This window comes from Aegilops tauschii, chromosome 7, assembly GCF_002575655.3.
Source record: "Aegilops tauschii subsp. strangulata cultivar AL8/78 chromosome 7, Aet v6.0, whole genome shotgun sequence".
Lineage (NCBI taxonomy): Eukaryota > Viridiplantae > Streptophyta > Magnoliopsida > Poales > Poaceae > Aegilops > Aegilops tauschii.
Window position 1 is genome coordinate 19929306 of NC_053041.3, and position 13828 is coordinate 19943133.

At 41.2% G+C, this 13828-nt stretch overlaps 1 long non-coding RNA gene across 6 annotated transcripts; it reads right to left on the minus strand.

The window, feature by feature from the left end:
* Positions 1 to 471: 471 nt before the first annotated feature.
* LOC109746796 (uncharacterized) lies at positions 472 to 6407 on the minus strand. Of its 6 annotated transcripts, none has more exons than XR_012189019.1 (7): positions 5823 to 6339; positions 5519 to 5666; positions 5301 to 5417; positions 3080 to 3190; positions 1451 to 1519; positions 1337 to 1356; positions 472 to 1065 (listed from the first exon to the last, which is right to left on the minus strand). It is a non-coding gene; the product is annotated as an uncharacterized lncRNA (long non-coding RNA). The 6 variants fall into 6 exon arrangements; XR_012189020.1 differs by having other exon boundaries at positions 927 to 1065; positions 1301 to 1356; XR_012189017.1 differs by having other exon boundaries at positions 1337 to 1519; positions 4215 to 5417; positions 5823 to 6407.
* Between the last annotated feature and the right edge of the window lie 7421 nt (positions 6408 to 13828).

Genomic DNA, 13828 nt, shown 5'->3' on the forward strand with positions numbered 1-13828 from the left:
TATTAAAAAACTACCTGGATAAATGGAGGAGTCACATACCGAGGGGAAATCCCTTCAAAGGAATTTGAAAATAGCGCAAGGAGCAAGGAGATCAAAATGGGGAATCAAAGCACCAGGAAAATATTGATATTTTTTTTAGAATATTGTAAGATGGTAGGGTACATCTTTTTTCTCGGGGGTATTTTTCTAACCATGTGTTCCTTACGAAAGCTAGTAACAGAATTGTTTCCTTACAGTTTTAATAGTACTAGATGACCAGTTGCGCCAATGGCGTAAAGGCCAAGAGTAAGCCATGTATTGAAAGAGTGTACATTAATATTATTCGGGCACATATTGAAACATATGAGAATTTTTTTCACTTACTATAAGTACAAGCAATGCAATACCCATTTAATGTACAAGGACATATCAGTATTAACAGAACCGTTAATTAGTCAGACACAAATCCACACCCGAGAAGCACATTGCACAGGGTTGAAACTTTTAAGCCTCACATTCCCATGCAATCTGAAGGAGGGCCAACAGAATTGAAATCACTGATGCAGGGTATCATCAGTTAGTAATACTTATACACACAGCTTCTTCATTATAGTCATATGATGATGAAATCAGTACGTAAATCAGTACAAACAAAAATTCTGCATCCCACTGAACAACACTATTATGCAGGACTCATTTTAAAAGGCCCTCAGTTCTAATTTCTACAAGAGCTTGAAGCTTTGGAGCCAAGTCTACAAACCTTCAAATCCAACCAAACATCTTACCATGCAAACACGGTAAAATGGGAAAGAAAGACTCTAAATGTGACACACCAAAAGCGGAAGAAAATGTTGAACGACCTGGGCGTGAGGAGTTGTGCCGGTGACCTGGTGACGCCGAGCAGCGCGTGGATGTGGACCAGCCTGATGACGGTGGTGGCGGCGCCCTCCTCGTCGACCTTCAGCAGCTCGCGAGAGTCTGCAATGCTCATACTTTGCATCGAGTAAACGCATTTCACTAAGAACGGGAATGAGCATCGCCGTTGGCACGCTCTGCCCTTGGGATGATCTTGATAACATCCGCTTCCTACAATAGAACATGCAAAGAGAACATAATGAGGATAATATTATGCATGCACCACTCTGCACAAAAAACTCTCCAAGGAAGCAGCTTTTATTACTCTATTCAACGCCCTCAGCTCAAATAACTTTTTCTAAGATGATTACATGCCAATCAAGAACATGAAAGTGAGTTAACAACACAAATGTATGTAGAACAGAGGAAAGATCATCAAGATAAGCATCAAAGAGTGTTGACGTACAAAGATTCTAGTATCGCATTTCAGGAACATTCATACCTTGGTCCATTCCAATGACCCTGTACATCCGATAAAAAACTCCCATCATGATTGGTGAGAATGGTTATCCTTCATAACAAAGATCTGTTCCAAAAAAACGTAGAAGACACTAACCTTCACAATAGATGTGAAGTCATCATCTTAAGATTATAATGTCGGAGCTTTCTTTAGCAACTTCTGTCCCTGACATGCACATTGCAAGACCTATATTAGCCTATACAACCGATATAAGCATCACCAGTAGACAAGGCATAGTCTGACCTTCTCTGAAACTCAGTTATATTAGTTATACAATGGAGTACCAAGCCAAATATCGGGATACAATTACGCTTATATCAAATATCCACAAAATGAACAATATGAAAACACATTCCTCGCATGTATTATTGGAGTGTCTAATCAACAGATATCTATTTTTTATTTCGGTTCAGGCCGGATTTTTGTCCATTGTCTGGTTGACTCATGTACATACTTGTTTTCGCTTCATACAGTAGTTTTGGAAAAAAAATCATCTAATTTCATTTGGAGCTCAGGTCGGATTAACTTTTGCTCACAGTTTCCAGTGTCCCGCCTGGCCCAGATTGCAACCCGCCCCTCCCCAAACAAAAAAGAAGTGTGAATGAGCAAGGCAGGCAGAGGGGTGCCCTGTCGCTTACATTGCCAATGCCCCTGGGCAATCTACCAAGGTACCTCCCTCTTCCCTGACTCTTTTATGACCCTACATCCACGTGTGGCCATTTTTTGAATGATATCAAGTCTAGAACATCACTGAACCGAACTCCATTAAAACTGAATTTTAGTACAACACCTATGAAGTCCTACAAACCACCGCGCACATTACATATATGTGGTTTTCGCTTTAACAAAAGAGTCCTACTGAAAACTTAGAAACAGCAACAGCAAGCTGGCTATCTAGTCCAGAACATTCTTCGGCAAAAGGGAACTACACAATTTAGTCAACAAACTAAGTTTAGAGGTGCAAATGCATGATGGCAGCGCACGTAATCCTTTTTGGTAGTCTCAGCGTGCTTTACCTAGCCTGACAACTAAATTTCGAATCATGGCATGATGGCAAGCAAGGAAAAGGTGGCAATTCATCACCAGTGGCAAAATTCTCCATAGCCAGCTAGCTTTTATAGCTTCATGCCAATATTGGCCAGCTCCTTTAACATGCAGTAGAAACGAACGATTTAATTTACATTGTACAGTAAAATCTGCATTCGAGTTGAAAGTAGCACAGACCCTCATGTAAGGAGCAGAATAAATTTACAGAGAACAATCAGGCGCTTTGTATCTAAAACCAGGACCAGCCTCTAAAAGCTCTATATGGTGTTGTCCTCAAGAAATAGAAAAACGAGTTATATACAGGGAACGTGTACCAAAAGCAAGCCAGTTACTTGTTTCAGATGTGCGACCCTTGCTGAACATCTAGCCAAAAGAAGTAGAATAACTGCCCATCACTAAAGTTTAAGTAGACTATCTGATTTTTTTGGTCATGCAGACATGTAAATATTAGCAGACATGTAGACTAAAGTGTCAACTATAAACCACTGTCCGCAATTGGAGGCAACATAATCAGTATAGAATAAGCATTTGTAGCTAGATAAATTACTTTTTTCAAGATGATTGCTATTTCTTTTAGGAAGCGAAACATAGTAGGAATTCAATTATAAATTGGCAAGAAGATGATTGTCAAGCAGATTTTTCTGTGGTTGATTTGGGGCAAAAAGGAAGTGACCATACCAGCTGCAGTTCCTCATCTGTAATTTCCCGATGCTTGTTCTTGTTTCGATTCATTTAGGCTGGCTATCTTCGCTGCTTGAAGCACAAGTTCTTGTCTCTTTCTTGAGCCCTCTACATAGATAGAGGAAAACTAAGATGTATATTCTATTAGAAATCAGAATATCGACCTTCACTATTACAATCAGCCATAGACAGTTAAATTGGAGAGCAGAAAATTTCATTGAACGAACCAGAGATGCAGTGTCAACTTTCTTAAATTCCAGTTAAGTTTTTTTATGTATAAAAGAAGTGCTGAAAGAATAGTAGTTCAAAAGTGATTGATAAACAAAATAGTGTCCATTCGACTTAAAGATGATGAAATGGGATACCAAACACGGCACACCGGGACAAACACCAAACCATATAATAGGAGAGAATTGCAGAAACATGTAGAAAGTGATCTGCATGTAAAGAACTTTTAATAACTAAACTGAATCATTTTTCACTATGGTTCATACTCTAAATGGGATTTTGCATATTATCAGATTTTTGCTGCTTTTTCATTTTCTTCCTTGTAATTTTCTTCTTAGACTGTACTTCAGTGTTGAGGGCTTTTACATTGTTCATTGTTTTTGCCTTTTGCTTTCAGCCTAAAAGATAATACAACGTAAGCTTGGTACTGAATCGGTAGCTTAGAGACTAACTGTTATGTAAGAACACACAGACTGATGCTAGTATTACTTATGTACAAATGAGAACTAAAAAGATAAGAAATAACCAAGAAGATATAAAAGAGGGGCACGGATGTATATTAAAAAACCAAAAGGGAATGAAACTGGTGAGCTATTAACAAAACACGAGAAGTACCCGCATAAATTTGAGAACCAGCATCACAATAATATGATCGCTACAAAATATGGCTGTAATTTGTTTTTTCTGCAACTACATAACCAAAAGCATATCAAAATTATAGCCCAACATCTAAACTCTAGGCATATCAAAATTGAACTAACTTAACCTGGCACAGCTGTGAGTCGACTTTTATCATGATAAATGACAGTAACATGGATAACAGCCAGAATAATTAGTACAGTGCCAGTACAAAATGGCAGAGCATATCTTGGGAATAGCAGAGGTGAAATCGTTCAATAAGTACCTGAATGTTCTCCTGTAGTGAGGCAAACAGAGTAAACTGAAGCCTCACGACCTTAAAATGTGCAGGCTTGGTAAGGATGTTCTTTTCTAAAATATAGTTAAACTGAACTGATAAAAAGAAGGTTATCGCACGAGAAGTTTGCAACCGGACTGATAAATCATACATACTAATGCGTATTAGACAATAGCTATATGAAGTCTGCCAATAGGAATCGTATAGCTCAAGGTATTCATTACAGGATACCATTTGCATAAACACAAGAAATAGGCACCAATTGGTGAGCCTCTTAGCCTCCATGTTCTGAACTGAAGTGCAATGCAAATAACTTCCACACAGAACATCAAACAAAGCATCATCAAGAGATCTTAGTATCTTACAAGAAGAATCATGGAACAATGTGCCGTTACGAAGATGTTAGCTACTAATTCCCCTTTAAATCTGTACAAATCCTTGCCGCACAACAAATTCTTATGCCAGTGTCTGTAAACATGGACCGCTGATCTGTATCCTATTCTGCTTAAAATCTAAATCCTATTGAACAACCCCAGCTAAAAAATAATTTAGTAGCGTGCAGCAGTCCGTGTGTTCTTTTTGAATCACGCAAAGGCTGACTTGACAACGATAAATTATAAACGTTGTCGAACTGCTCAGTCATGTGCTAATATAAAGATCCACCACTACCCGGGGAGCTTATTACATACTAAAAGCAAATAACGATAGAGAACATTTTATCATTGCTAAATAACTCATGAACTGCAATACATTTTAGATATTTGCTGCATCTATGAAAGCAAACCTGAGCGTCCATGGGGCATCGAAGAAGCTTTAGTCAAAAATGTTTCTCAAAGAAAGGAATACCCCATGCAAAGGGCCAAAAACTATTGGTCTTTGTTATCAAATTTAATATCGAACATATGCGCATTCAGACTATTAAATTGAGAACCTCACTGAACATAATCATCATGTTTCATGGGAAATGGCAATAGGAAACTAATAAAATGTTCTTTTAATCAATCTCGACAGAATCAATGCACGGTAGTAGCTTCATGAGGTGTGACCTATGAGTGCATAAATATCTCAATATACCAGCTCGAAAGAAGCCACTCTCTGTAGCTTGTTCAGCTCAGCCAACAAAGACACCGGAGCATGGACCGGGCGCAATCACCCCGCATCACTGGAGCCGCTGGGAGCACACTCATTAACCTGCACATGAAAGACCCAACATAAATTAGGATTGGTTCTGCCTCGTAGAAAAAGATCAGACCAACTATGGGGAATGATGGGGGAAGAAGGTGGCAGCTCACCTTGAGAGGAACACCATGGCACCACCGAAATACAGAAGGTCTTCGTACAGCAACGCAGCTCGGTGGGCGATATTGTGGAAGTCGAAGGAGGTGCAGCTGCTGGTTGATGTAGCCAGCCATCGTTATAGGAGTCAACCCCACCCAAACCCTAGGTGCATAAGAAAATTAAATTTAGGTGGACATGAATTAGATGGAGGATCTCAAGTCACGTCTCCATCCTGCCAGGATGTGAGAGATTGGAGGAGCAGCATTGAGGAAGAGAAGAGGACCGGGGGAAGAGAAAAAGGAGAGGATGGGAGCTCACCTATTCAACGCCCTCTGCAGGGCCGCGATGCCGACTGCACCAACCGGAAGACGAGCAGGCTGCAGCAGGGGGACGGATTCCTGGCGACAACGGTGGAGTTGACTCGCGGCGGCGATGGAGGAGCAAATCCAGTCGGCGACGGAGGCGTAGCACCCTCCATCCAATCTGCCGAGGCGGGAGGAGAGAGCCGAGGCGGCAGGAGGGGTGGTGTGACGCACGGGAGGCCAACGGCGAGGGACCAGCGATGAGTGCCTCCATGGCTCGAGGACCCGACCTCGTCGGTGCAGGCGGACGCCGGCGGTCACCCTCTCCCATCCGACGCCACGCCTCCCTCTCCTCTTTCCTCTCTCTTTCTCCCTCCTCTCTTTCCTTCTTCTCCCTCTCATCCTCTCTCTCTCTCGGTCTCGATCTCTCTCTCTCTTGCAGATTGAATGGAGCGCCGCCGCCGGGGAAGGTTGACTCTGCGCTCGGATCCCAGGGTGGACGAGATGCGGGAGGGGAGGAGGGGGTGTGACGCTTGGGGGGGGGGGGGGGGGGGGGGAGTGGGGGAGACGCGGGAGGCAGCGGAAAGAGGAGAGTGGCGGGCGGCTAGGTCTTCTCCACAGGCGGCTGGCTTTTATACATATGTACATGAAATTACTAAGATGCCCTTGGCGGGGCATGAAAATTACAGGCGATGGCAGCAGCGTTTATAGAGCGACGTGGAGGCAACGGTTCTGCCTAGGAGTCTATGAGGGTTTATATGTTCCATTCATTAGGACCCTCAAAAATAAAGAGCATTCCTTGGGGCCTTTTTGATTCAAAGGATTTTCATAGGATTTTGGGAGAGGATTATAATGCTTAGGAATTTTCTTACGTTCGTCATTTGATCCAATAGAATTTTCCTCTAAAGTATCATTTGTAATAGATTTCATAGAAAATCTAACATCCACTTCAACTTCCTTAAAAATGCATTTGATGCAATCAAACAAATGCAAATCATGTAGGACTCGAATGTGCTTTTAGAATCCAGCAATCCCGACACCGTATCATGGAGGCTCGCCACTTCAGAAGTCTTTTCTCTTGGCTCAGCATACCATGCTTTGTGCCAAAGGCTTTCTATGGCCTGGACATCTCCGTTCTGGAAAGTGCCTTTACGATTGAAAAAAAAAGTTTGCCAGTTGTTGAGGGATCACCTTCCATTTGGGACGTAGGTGATCAAGAGACACAACCGGGGGTATGGGTTGTGCCCAGTGCCTGGCCGGTGTCCCGGAGATAGGGAATCACATCCTCTTCTCTTGCACGATGGCTAGACTACTTTAGAGTTTTGTCTGTGAGACTCTTGGGCCAGACTGGGCGCCCCTGGACCTGGTCACACTAGTGCAGAATTGGGCTTTAGCGCCGGTTCGTAAGGGCCTTTAGTGCCGGTTCCACAACCGGCACTAAAGAGTGGGGACTAGAGGTCCCCCCCCTTTAGTACCGGTTCATCACGAACCGGCGCTAAAGTGCCACCACGTGGCACGAGCCAGGCCCGGGTGCGTGTAGGACATTAGTACCGGTTGGTAACACCAACCGGTACTAAATGTTTGGGGGTGTTTTGGTATTATTTTTTATTTTTCCTTTAATTTTGTGTTTTCAATTTAATTTACTGACTATTTTAGTTGTTAAATCATTAGGTGAAAGTACCGCAGATTAGTTTCGACTGGATGCATGTGGATCCTAGCTAAGTGATCAAGTATATGCCATATCCATATTATACTTGATCACCTATAATTAAGTGATCAAGTATAATATGGATATGGCATATACTTGATCACTTAGCTAGGATCCATCTAGCTGAAACTAATCTGCGGTTTCTTTTATAAATGATATAATAACTCATCATCATCACCATCATATTAATATAAAAACTCTTGCATCATAGCATCAACAACAGTAAATTAGCTAGCTAAAAATCATCATAGTCGTCATTACCACTATTTAATCATCATAGTCATTACCGCTATCTAATCAGCACCAACACTAGCTTAAGAAAAAACATTCACTTGTACCAGAAGCAAAGATATCATCTAGTTCAACATGGTCATCATATTATAAGCGTTCATAACACCACAAAAGCAAATCACCCTTTGAGATTAAGTTCAGGACGAAGAACACAGACATGAGAGGACAAAAGTACTAAGAGCATGAACTAGCTAAATTACTCCTGCTGCTCTCTCTCAGGTAAAATAGCATAGAACGTGTATAGCTCTCCTGATTCATCATAATGGAGCATGCAGATGAACCTGTCTCCTAATCGTGGGCTGCGCTTCTCATTGCTGCCCCCTAGTACTTCTCTGCTGGGATCGTTAACAATTTTGCTCCAATCTTTCACTATTAAGCATTCATCACTTTTAGGAATCCTGAATGCACTCATGTGCAATGTAGGATATCTTGGCCGTAAGCTAACCATTGACATGCGACCTTTAGTCTCGATCCACTGAGGCACAACTGTCATCGGGAGTCCCTGTTGAAGAACATCGTATAGTAATTAATATACTTAGCAATGAAAGTTTAGCAAAAAAAATAATGTATGCAAAAGATGCACTGAGGACAAATAGTAAAAATCTTACCATCTTTCGTAAATAGATGTGACCGTAGTTCAATACGATCACTATTGGTCGCAGCGTTTTGAGAACTAACATTTCTAAGTGCAGGAAGAAAATTTGTCTTAATAGTATGAAGATCCTCAAGCCATGAAACATAATGACTTATCTACTCGCAGTTTAGTTCAGCTCCGGGACAGTAGTAGGTCCTGTCTACCAAGCACCGGATATGTTTGCTTGAATGGAAATAAGCTGTCAATAGAAATTAGTTGTCAACTATTTTTGAATAAACAATATCAAAGACATAAATATGGTTGAGAAACTCACATAATGGTAGAACTGGAGGTGTCTACACATCGACCCAGATGTCTCTATTACCTTCAATATCATCTTCCGGACGAATATCAAAGGTGATAACCATATCAGGCTCAAATGCATAAGCCTTGCATAGTGCTTGCCAAGTTTTGCATTCAAAATAGGTGTATGTGTCTGCATTGTATAATTTGACGTTGAAAGTATAACCATGCTCGGTCTTCAGGTAAACTCTCTTTACCTCCATAGTTTCCATAGCACTGAAACCTATCTTATCCAAGACAAAAATTCTTGCATGGCAGGGGATGCGCTAGTAGAATAGTGAAAATTTAAAATTATAAGTTGAAGCAAATGAAGCATATATAAGTCATGCTTAATTACGAAAAAAGACTTGTCGTTGTGACTTACTGTATCCACTTCGAAGGTCTCATCCAGCTTGATGCTGAAGCGCCTATCATCAACAAGGAAATTTCTGTCGCACAGGCCGTGCTGGTCTTCACAGTATTCGCACTTAATGAAATCTTTTTCGTCGTCAGACGACATTTCCTATGTTCATATAGGTGAAACATTAAACACTTGCTAGTTCTATTAATTCAACTAATTCAACTACTTCTATTAGTTCAACTAGTTCTATTAATTCAACTAATTCAACTAAGCATTTAATAAAAATAAACTTGTTCTATTAATTTTCTTACTAAAATAAAGTAGCTAGTTCTATTAGTATTATTTTAACTAGATCATCAAATCTCAGATATCTAAATTTTCTTATTAAAAATAAACTAGTTCTATTAATTCAACTAGTTCAAATAATCTCATATACCTAAATTTTCTTACTAAAAATAAACTTGTTCTATTAATTTTCATACTAAAAATAAACTAGTTATATTAATTCAACTAGTTCAAATCTCATATATATATACCTAATTAATATCTAGCCAAATCTTATAAAATTGACATTAATATTTAACATCTTTTCCATATAATTAATCTAACATTAACATTCTAACATTCTTATCTATGTAATATATCTAACATTAATCTAAACAACAGAAAAGCAAAAATAAGTAAAAACAATATGTGTGTGTGTGTGTGTGTGTGTGTGTATGTGTGTGTGTGTACGAGCGGGGGGCGGCGGCGTACGGGCGGCGGCGCGAGACGGCGATGCGACGGGGACGGCGCCACGACGAGCGGCGGGCCGGGGGCGATGGCGCGATCGAGACGACGACGTAATACGGGGCGGCGGCAACGGGCGGCGGGGGCGACGGTGGTGACGGCGACGACGGGCGGCGGGGGCGACGACGGTGACAGCGACGACGGGCGGCGGGGGCGACGATGCGCGGCGGGGGCGGCGAGGGCGGCGCGCGATGGGCGACGGCGCGGCGGCGGCAGCGATGTCGCGCGAAGTAGTTGGAGAAGAAGTGGTGGTCGATGGAAATGAATTTTACGTAAGTGCCATATATATAGGAGGGGCCTTTAGTACCGGTTGGAGCAACCAACCGGTACTAAAGGCCAATTTTCGCCAGGCCAAGGGGTGGGAAACTGCCCCTTTAGTACCGGTTCGTGGCTCCAACCGGTACTAAAGGCCCACTCATTAGTACCGGTTGGAGCCACCAACCGGTACTAATGGTTGTGCACTGCCACCGGCGGTGCACATTGTTTAGTCCCACCTCGCCGAGCGAAGGGCAGCCGCACTGGTTTATAAACCCAGCCGCAGCTGCTCCTTCGAACTTCTCTATATAGCAGGCTTCTGGCCTAACTTCGGCGCGCTGCCCTGTGAGCCTGCTGGCCCTTCTGGGCTTGTATTTGCAAACCCTAGGTCTGGAAGGCCCACTCGGCAACGCCCCAAGAAATTTTTATCTAATTTTCTTCTATTTATTTCTGAGTAGTTTTTTTTGCTGTATTTAGTTTCTTTGTGAATATAAATTTTTTTATATAGTTTTTTCTTTTCTGCATTATTTATTTTTGGCGATTTATTTTTGAGTAATTTTTTATATAGGTTTTGTCTTTTCTGTTTTATTTATTATCTATTTTTATGATGCATACTGAACGCAAAAATAGGCTGGAGTTCAAATAAGTTTAAAAAACATTGAAGTGCCCGTGTAACAGATGAGTTCTCGTCCGAAACCCTGATGATACCATGCCAAGTTCCAACATTTTCAGAGTTCATTTTGTAGTGATTTTCAATTTCACCGTCATTTAACTCTCTAAACAAATCGGTAAATGACTGAAAAATAGCAAATGATGTCAGAACGTGTTGGAAATTGATGACGTCGCTTTGAATGATGCATACTGAACGCAAAAATAGGCTGGAGTTCAAATAAGTTTAAAAAACATTGAAGTACCCGTGTAACAGATGAGTTCTCGTCCGAAACCCTGATACTCCGAAAGAGATTGTCCAGTTTGTACACGAGGTGCGTCCAGTTTTTGCCGTGACCCTCTCTACTCTTTTGCACATGCTATGCGGGTGAAATGATGATACCATGCCAAGTTCCAACATTTCCAGAGTTCATTTTGTAGTGATTTTCAATTTCACCGTCATTTAGCTCTCTAAACAAATCGGTAAATGACTGAAAACAGCAAATGATGTCAGAACGTGTTGGAAATTGATGACATCGCTTTGAATGATGCATACTGAACGCAAAAATAGGCTAGAGTTCAAATAAGTTTAAAAAACATTCAATTGCCCGTGTAACAGATGAGTTCTCGTCCCAAAACCCTGATACTCCGAAAGACATTGTCAAGTTTGTACACGAGGTGCGTCCAGTTTTTGCCGTGACCCTCTCTACTCTTTTGAACATGCTATGCGGGTGAAATGATGATACCATGCCAAGTTCCAACATTTCCAGAGTTCATTTTGTAGTGATTTTCAATTCACCGTCATTTAGCTCTCTAAACAAATCGGTAAATGACTGAAAAACAACAAATGATGTCAGAACGTGTTGAAAATTGATGACGTCGCTTTGAATGATGCATACTGAACGCAAAAATAGGCTGGAGTTTAAATAAGTTTAAAAAACATTGAAGTGCCCGTGTAACAGATGAGTTCTCGTCCAAAAACCCTGATACTCCGAAAGAGATTGTCCAGTTTGTACACGAGGTGCGTCCAGTTTTCGCCGTGACCCTCTCTACTCTTTTGCACATGCAATGCGGGTGAAATGATGATACCATGCCAAGTTCCAACATTTTCAGAGTTCATTTTGTAGTGATTTTCTATTTCACCGTCATTTAGCTCTCTAAACAAATCGGTAAATGACTAAAAAATAGCAAATGATGTCAGAACGTGTTGGAAATTGATGACGTCGCTTTGAATGATGCATACTGACCGCAAAAATAGGCTGGAGTTCAAATAAGTTTAAAAAACATTGAAGTGCCCGTGTAACAGATGAGTTCTCGTCCGAAAACCCTGATACTCCGAAAGAGATTGTCCAGTTTGTACACGAGGTGCGTCCAGTTTTCACCGTGACCCTCTCTACTCTTTTGCACATGCTATGCGGGTGAAATGATGATACCATGCCAAGTTCCAACATTTTCAGAGTTCATTTTGTAGTGATTTTCAAGTTCACCGTCATTTAGCTCTCTAAACAAATCGGTAAATGACTGAAAACAGCAAATGATGTCAGAACGTGTTGGAAATTGATGACGTCGCTTTGAATGATGCATACTGAACGCAAAAATAGGCTGGAGTTCAAATAAGTTTAAAAAACATTCAATTGCCCGTGTAACAGATGAGTTCTCGTCCGAAAACCCTGATACTCCGAAAGAGATTGTCCAGTTTGTACACGAGGTGCGTCCAGTTTTTGCCGTGACCCTCTCTACTCTTTTGCACATGCTATGCGGGTGAAATGATGATACCATGCCAAGTTCCAACATTTTCATACTTAATTTTGTAGTGATTTTCAATTCACCGCCATTTAGCTCTTTAAACAAATCGATAAATGACTGAAAAACAGCAAATGATGTCAGAACGTGTTGGAAATTGATGACGTCGCTTTGAATGATGCATACTGAACGCAAAAATAGGCTGGAGTTCAAATAAGTTTAAAAAACATTGAAGTGCCCGTGTAACAGATGAGTTCTCGTCCGAAAACCCTGATACTCCGAAAGAGATTGTCCAGTTTGTACACGAGGTGCATCCAGTTTTCGCCGTGACCCTCTGTACTCTTTTGCACATGCTATGCGGGTGAAATGATGATACCATGCCAAGTTCCAACATTTTCAGAGTTCATTTTGTAGTGATTTTCAATTTCACCGTCATTTAGCTCTCTAAACAAATCGGTAAATGACTGAAAACAACAAATGATGTCAGAACGTGTTGGAAATTGATGACGTTGCTTTGAATGATGCATACTGAACGCAAAAATAGGCTGGAGTTCAAATAAGTTTAAAACACATTCAATTGCCCGTGTAACAGATGAGTTCTCGTCCGAAAACCCTGATACTCCGAAAGAGATTGTCCAGTTTGTACACGAGGTGCGTCCAGTTTTTGCCGTGACCCTCTCTACTCTTTTGCACATGCTATGCGGGTGAAATGATGATACCATGCCAAGTTCCAACATTTTCAGAGTTCATTTCGTAGTGATTTTCAATTCACCGCCATTTAGCTCTTTAAACAAATCGATAAATGACTGAAAAACAGCAAATGATGTCAGAACGTGTTGCAAATTGATGACGTCGCTTTGAATGATGCATACTGAACACAAAAATAGGCTGGAGTTCAAATAAGTTTAAAAAACATTCAATTGCCCGTGTAACAGATGAGTTCTCGTCCGAAAACCCTGATACTCCGAAAGAGATTGTCCAGTTTGTACAAGAGGTGCGTCCAGTTTTTGCCGTGACCCTCTCTACTCTTTTGCACATGCTATGCGGGTGAAATGATGATACCATGCCAAGTTCCAACATTTTCAGAGTTCATTTTGTAGTGATTTTCAATTTCACCGTCATTTAGCTCTCTAAACAAATCGGTAAATGATTGAAAACAGCAAATGATGTCAGAACGTGTTGGAAATTGATGACGTCGATTTGAATGATGCATAATGAACGCAAAAATAGGCTGGAGTTCAAATAAGTTTAAAAAACATTCAATTGCCCGTGTAACAGATGAGTTTCTCGTCCGAAAACCCTGATACTCCG